This window comes from Apteryx rowi, unplaced genomic scaffold (genome assembly GCF_003343035.1).
Source record: "Apteryx rowi isolate R43461 unplaced genomic scaffold, aptRow1 scaffold_223, whole genome shotgun sequence".
Lineage (NCBI taxonomy): Eukaryota > Metazoa > Chordata > Aves > Apterygiformes > Apterygidae > Apteryx > Apteryx rowi.
In genome coordinates this window covers 1,198,160-1,205,558 of record NW_020448564.1, presented here as the reverse complement: position 1 = coordinate 1,205,558, position 7,399 = coordinate 1,198,160, and positions in this window count along the sequence as shown.

Here is a 7,399-nt window from a genome sequence, read left to right as displayed (position 1 = left end):
CTGCTGCAGCCGGTACAGGGGGAGATGGGCTCCTGGCTCACAGGAGGTGTGTGCTGGGGAAGGTCTGGGTCACCAAGGAAAGGAACTGTGGGGGAGGTCAGCAGACCGTGCAGTATCAGGGATGACAAGAAAGAGATTGACTGGGTATTCTCCGAGACCCTGCAGCTTCAAGAACCTGAACCCCCACCTGCACCAAAGAAGGCACAGGCAGCATCTGAGCTTATCCAGATGGGAAACGGAGATTCCCATGATGATGAAGGCTGGAAACTTGTGACTTCTAGCAACAGGAGGGAGCCTCCTGCTCTGCCTACACCTCTGCAACTACAGTATAAGCTCAGTGCCCTTGCAGCAGATGTAGGGCTGGGAGTCATGTCCAACGAAACATCCAAACAGGCTGAGCCTGAGCTACACAGCAGCACCAGGAGGAAGCAATGAGTGATACTAATAGGAGAATCACTGCTGCAGGGGACAGAGGCTCCCATTTGCCAGCCTGACCTTGCTGCTTGCCAGGGGCTCAGATCTGGAATGCTGGAGAGGCTGCTGAGGCTTGTCCAGCCCTCAAACTGTTACCCACTGCTGCTCTTCCTTGTGGGCACTTATGATTATAAAGGGAAAACCTGGAGCATATCAAGCATGACTACATGGCTCTGGAAGCAATAGCCAATGGCATAGGGGACCATGGCTGTTTTCTCTTCGATCCCACTAGTAAGGGGGAAGGACTTGAGGGTGAACAGATGGGTCTTGCTGGTTGACAACTGGTTACACAGCTGATGTCAACAACAGGCATTCAGCTTTTATGACCATGGGATCCTCTTTGAGGATCAAGGATTACAAGGAAGAAATGGGATCCACCTGACCAAATTGGGTAAAAGCATCTTTGTCAAGCTGGCAAAGGCTGGCCAACCCGGTGAGGAAAACTTTAAATTAGAAACAACAGGAGAGGGCTATGACAACTGACAGTCAATTGAGGAAATGGTGGACTGGGTTGGCAAGCAAGGATGCAGGGTGATGTTGACAGGACAGACCTTGAAAACAACAAAACAGGGCAGAAGGGGGCCTGCCCCAATTTTATGCACACAGATAAGGAAGTGCCAAGAGGACAGCATCCTGGGGGAAGCTGTCATGTTTTCTGGGAAATCCAGATGACTGGATACCTCTCTGGCTGCCTGTACAGATGCACACAGTGTAGGGAACACACAGGAGAAATCAGAGGTCTGCATGCAGGTGTAGGGCTATGATTCACTGGGATCACAGAGGCATGGTATGTTGTGGTGGATGGACACAAGCTCTTAAGGAAGAATAGGCCAGAAAGGTGAGGACGGGGAATTGCCCATTATGTGAGAGAGCAGTGGGAATCCCTTGGCAACGCCCAAGGATAGGTGAGAAGTCAGCTGAGAGCTTTTGGGTCAGAACTAGAGAGCGGACAACATGAGTGACGTTGTGGTGAGTGTCTGCTAAAGATTGCCTGATCAGGAAGAAGAAGATGAGGCCTTCTTCTGACAGCTGGAAGAAGCCTCATGTTCACAGGTCCTGGTCCTCATGGGGGACTTGAAGCACCCTGATATTTGTTGAAGGGAAAACACAGCAGGGCGCAAGCAATCCAGGAGGCTTCTGGAGTACATTGATGGTAACTTTCTGACACAGGGGATCGAGGAGCTGACAAGGAAAGATGCTCCCTGTTTGCTCCCAGGAAAAAAATGTTTGGGAATGCAAAGGTTGAGAACAGGCTTAGCTACAGTAGCCGTGAGATGGAGGAATTCAGGATCCTGAGAGGAAGAAACAAGGCAAAAAGCAGGATCACAACTCTGGACTTCAGGAGAGGATTCAGGAAACTGCTTGGAAGAATCCCATGGGATTCCCTGGAGAGAAGAGGGGTCCAGGATACCTGGTGGATTTTTGAGATCAGCTCCTCCAGGCTCAAGAATGTCCATGCTGACATGCAGAAAGTCAAGCATAAGTGGCAGGAGGCCTGCATAGGTGAACAAGCAAAACTCAGACATTAAAAGAAAGCATACAAGAGGTAGAAGTGGGGACAGGTGACCCAGGAGGAATATAAAGACACTGTTTGAGCATGCAGGGATAGGGTTAGGAAAGCCAAAGCCCATTTGGAGTTCAAACTAGTGAGGGACATGAAGAGTAACAAGGAGGGCTTCTACAGGTATATCAGTAGCAAAAGGAAGACTAGGGAAAACATGGGTCCACTGCTGAATGGGGCAGGGGACCTGGTGACAAAGTACATGGAAAAAGATCAAAGTACTTGATGCCTTCTTTGCCTTGGTCTTTATTGGTAAGACTGGCCTTCAGGATTCCCAGGCCCCTGAGACCAGTGGGAAAGTCTGAAGCAAGGAAGACTTACCTTTAGTGGAAGAGGATCAGGTTAGAGAACACTTAAGCAAACTGAACAAACAGTTCATTGAGAGTTCATTGGCCCTGAGGGAATGTGCTCGTGAGGGCTGAGGGAGCTGGCCAATGTCATTGCAAGGCCACTTTTGATTATCTTTGAAAGACTGCAATTGAGGGAAGGCTCCTGAGGCCTGGAAGAAAGCAAATGCCACTCCTATCTTTAAGAGGGCCAAGAAGGAAGAGCTGGGGAACTAGAAGCTGGTCACCCTGACCTCACTCCCTGGGAAGGCGATAGAGCAAATCCTCCTGAAAACCATTTCCAAGTATATTAAGGACAAGAAAGCAATTGGGAGTAGTCAGCCTGAATTTACAAAGTGGAAATCATGCCTGACCAACCAATAGCTTTCTACAGTGAAACAACTGGCTCAGTAGATGAAGGGAGAGCAGCAGATGTTTATCTTGACTTCAGCAAGGCATTTGACACCATTTCCCATAACATCCTCATAGACAAACTGATGAGGTATGAACTAAATAAGTGGACAGTAAGGTGGATTGAAAGCTGGCTGACCTACTAGATTCAAAGGGTTGTGATCAGTGGCCCAATGTCCAGCTGGAGGCCAGTCACCAGCAGTGTGCCCTAGGGGTCACAACTGGAGCCAGTACTGTTTAACATCTTCATTAATGACCTGAACTGTGGGAGAGAGTGCACCCTCAGCAATGTGCAGATGATATAAAACTGAGGAGTGCCTGATGGACCAGATCATTGCGCCACCATTCAAAAGGACCTGGACAGGCTGAAGAAATGGGCTGAGGGGAACCTCATGAAGTTTAACACAGGGAATTGCAAAGTCCTGCACCTGGGGAGGAATAGCCCTGTACACCAGTACAGGTTGCAGGCTGACCTGCTGGAAAGTTGCTTGGCAGTAAAAGACCTGGGGGTCCTGGTGGACAAGCTGGACATGAGCCAGGAATGTGCCCTCATGGAAAGAAGGCCAAGCGCATCCTGGGCTGCATTAGGCAGAGCACTGTCAGCAGGTTAAGGGAGATGATCCTTCCCCTCTACTCAGCACTAGTGAGGCTACATCTGGAGTGCTGGGTCCAGTTCTGAGCTTCCCAGCATGAGAGATGTGGACATACTGGAGTGAGTCCAGCAAAGGACCATGAAGATGATTAAGGGGTTGGAGCATGTGTCACAGGGGGAGCGACAGAGCTGGGACCGTTCAGCCTGAAGACAACTCAGGGGGATCTTAACAATGTGTATAAATACCTGACAGGGGAGTACAGGAGACAGAACCAGACTCTTCCCAGTGGTATCCAGTGAAAGGACAAGAGGCAATGGGCACAAACTGAAATACCAGAAATTCAATTAAAACATAAGAAAAAAAGCTTTTTTCCTGGGAGGGTGGTCAAACACTGGAACAGGTTGCCCAGAGAGATTGTAGAATCTCCATCCTTGGAGATACTCAAAACCCAACTGGACACAGCTCTGAGCAACCAGCTGTAGGTGACCCTGCTCAAAGCAGGTTGGACTAGACAATCTCCAGAGGTGCCTTCCAGCTTCAATGATTCACTGATTCTATAAGTTACAAGCAGTTCTGCAAAGAATGGACTATGAGATACTAGAATGGGGGGGGGGAAGAGGTAGAGGCATACATTCTCACAGAATGATACTGCAGACCCCATGCTGTAAGCAACTCACCAGCAGTCAATTACTGGCTAGAGTATCTGGGAGCTGGATAAAACCAGTTTTAGGGATAACAAAGAACAAGTATCCAACATATGCAAAACACTCCATATACAGTACATTTGGATGGGATGTGGAACAGCGAACCAATGAACCCAAGACTGAAGAGAAATAAGCCATGAACATTGTACCCCCCATGAAGGGCTCACTGTAAACTCTCCCTACCTCCAGCTGAAGCCACAGACCTTAGGACCCAAAGGAGCAGTGGAAGGGTGAGCATAACACCAGGGAAAGGAGTAAATACTAGAAAGTTTGCATGTATCCTTTAGCTGTATAATGATACTAATGCTTATAGTTAAATTATATAACTGGATTAATAATAATTCTTTGATTAGATTGAAAACTTTAATTAGACCAACAATAAATTCTTAGCTTTGTGTATACGGTGAGTTCTTTTTGTCTGTAACTAGAGTTTGAGTGTAACAAATAGGTGGGAAGTCAACCAACCTACTCTTAACCTGGATGCAACAAATTAGTACACACTGCACTGATGCAGGTGACATGCCTTTACTTTTGTTACTATCTTGAAGTTCTACCACTTCTCCAGTCAGCTGCAGCCTTCTCCCAACTGGCAGTTTCTGGTTCTGCACTAGAATCAAGGAGATTTGGGGAAGGAGTGGCAGGGGAAAGGGAACCCCATGCAAATCCAAGACTAATATTAATCATCCACGCCAACTTCGAAAAACATTTGAACTTGGCTCAGTAACAGCATTTACAAAGAGGAAAGTGGCAGCTGCACTATCATATAAAATCCCTCAGGGGATTTTTTAGCAAGTCTCCTATTCTGGGGTTCAAATGTGAAAGATCTGTAGCTGTTTGACTCAAAGCTGCCCTTTGAGGACTAGAGGCTTCCCCACCTTAGCATGGCCCAGGTGCCCCCATCTGGGACAGTGCAAATTCAAAACACATTTTTTGTGCTAACACACCAAACAGCTTTCATTGAAATCTCTAAGTTGGTGTGTATGAAAAGACACAAGTCGGAAAGCTGTGTACACCTAAAATTTCACGGGCCAACAGGCAGTCAGAAATCCTTCCTTTATTTGTGCTCATGCCTGAGTATCTTCAAAGCTGAAAGTGAAACTAGCTCTTGCTTGGGTGGGAAGGAAGAGGAATGCTTGCCCTGATTGACATGGAGAACAACTAAACTGTGCCAAACTGCTGCCCTGGCAATCAACATGTGGCTTTTTGCTTTCTGCTCTCCTTTTGAGCGGATCAACAGCAGTCCCTCCCAAGCCAGAAGAGGGAATCCTAGGCTTGGCCCAGAGCTGGTCTGTGCCACACGGCAGTGAGCAGTACCAGCACTACCAAAGGAAGGATTGGAAAGCACCGAGCTGCTTTCCTTATGCCTCCCTGGGACTTTCTACCATCTTGTTAAGGGCTTTTTGCTACCAAATATGCCTTTCTATTCCCAGTTTATACTACTGTACAAGATTCCTTTTTCTAACTGTGTTTATATCCAAGTATCATCAAGTATCTTACTCCCCTGACAGCTTTGAACATCCACCCACGTCATGATACATTTGGCACTTGGGTAGGGCTATCATCCATGCATTTTTTTTCCCCCCACACACCAACCATTTCCTGAGGGCAGCTTGCTCACGTTCTGCAGTTTTCTGGGATTTGTGGACATACCGATGCTCACAACACAGCTGGTATTACTACATGTTGTGCTCTGGTCACACCCAGGACTTCCTGGTGTATAGCAGCCCAGTGCAAGTTACTTCCTATGCACCCAGCCCTTGTATGTATACACACACACGCACACCAGTAAGGCTGTATTTTGGGAAGCCCTAGATGGACCTACTGCAAACACAGTGCCTAGCCAAAGCACAACACACAGGCAGCATGCTCTGTAGTGACTGGATTAACTCTATGTGCACATAGCTACCTTCAGCACACACAACTGGGCTTACTACACATGCACTCCACAATTACAATGAAGTATTTGCTTAGGAAACCCCAAATATATGGAGTTTGCATTTGAGACAGCTACCTGCACACCTTACAGCAGGGTTAGACTTACAACACTTCAGTCTTTCTGTGGTAACTGGCCACACGCACCCTACATCAGGCAGATTACCCTACCTAAAGGGGGGGTGGGGGGGTGGAGGGTTACCAAATTCAGCACAGTACGACAGGACACCCATGAGCTGCCTCAGCGCAGCATCTATGGGACATCCACGCAAGCTTACCTCACAGGAACATGCTCACACTTTGGTGCCAAAAGTTGCACAATATATTCCAAGTGAAATAGGATCTTTTAATATCACATATCCAAACAATAGTTCTCATTTCAAAATGCAAAACAGGTCCTTTGAACATCAGCTGCTCCCAGCCTGTTTGAGCAGGGTGTGGTACAGCTGACTGGCACAACTGTTGAGGTCAGACCTCGTTTCTTTGGTAAGATACATGCCATGAACAGATGCAAACGCAGAGTTGTACCAAAAGTATCCATTCATGAAACTAATTATTAGTCCACACCCCTTATTAGAGATTTGCATTTTAAAACAGTCATATACATTAAATAGCTCTCCAACTGCTAAATAGCAAACATTTAAAGTAGCATATGGTCTGCTATCTCCCTCCTCGCACCATTTTAAGAACAAGCAACACATGTGGGAGAGAAGGGAAACATTAAAAACAGGCTGTCTGTCTCACACAGTTTATTTAACAATAGGTAATAAGAAATCAATTTTTAACAGTCTATACAGTGATCGAAAGTTCATATTTATAAGTAATCAACTTTAATTGCATGATTTACAACATTTGAGGGTTTTTTGCTTTCTATTTTCAAGTTTTACAGAAAGTGGAAGAGGGTGGGAAAGGGGCATAGGAGAGAAAGCAAGCATAAAGAAGAAACCCCAGGGACTTTTTCTCAGGTTAAAATCATCCCCTCGGAATTGTTTCTTACCCTCTTTTTTATTTTTTTCTTGTTAGATGTAAAAATAACAAAAAAAATTCTTTCAAGAAAACAGAAACCACAATATATATACTACATCCATTTGGCAGCTGCCCCTGTGTATTTGCAAAAATGTTGTCTTCTCTCTACATGTACAAATTATTTTAATACTTGAAGTTTTTTTAAGCTCAGACTCTTGTATAGAAAATTCTTGGAGGACAAAAGTAGACTTCAGGAGGGGGCTGAGTTATTTAATATTTTTACATTTTTCAAAGAATTGACATATTTCCAACCATAGAGGAAAAGATTGGTATTTATTTTAATATATATATATTTATATATGTAATGTATTTTTAAAGCAACATTAACCCCTTTTGTCCTCCGGTTTTAAGAAAATGTTCTCCTGTAGTTTT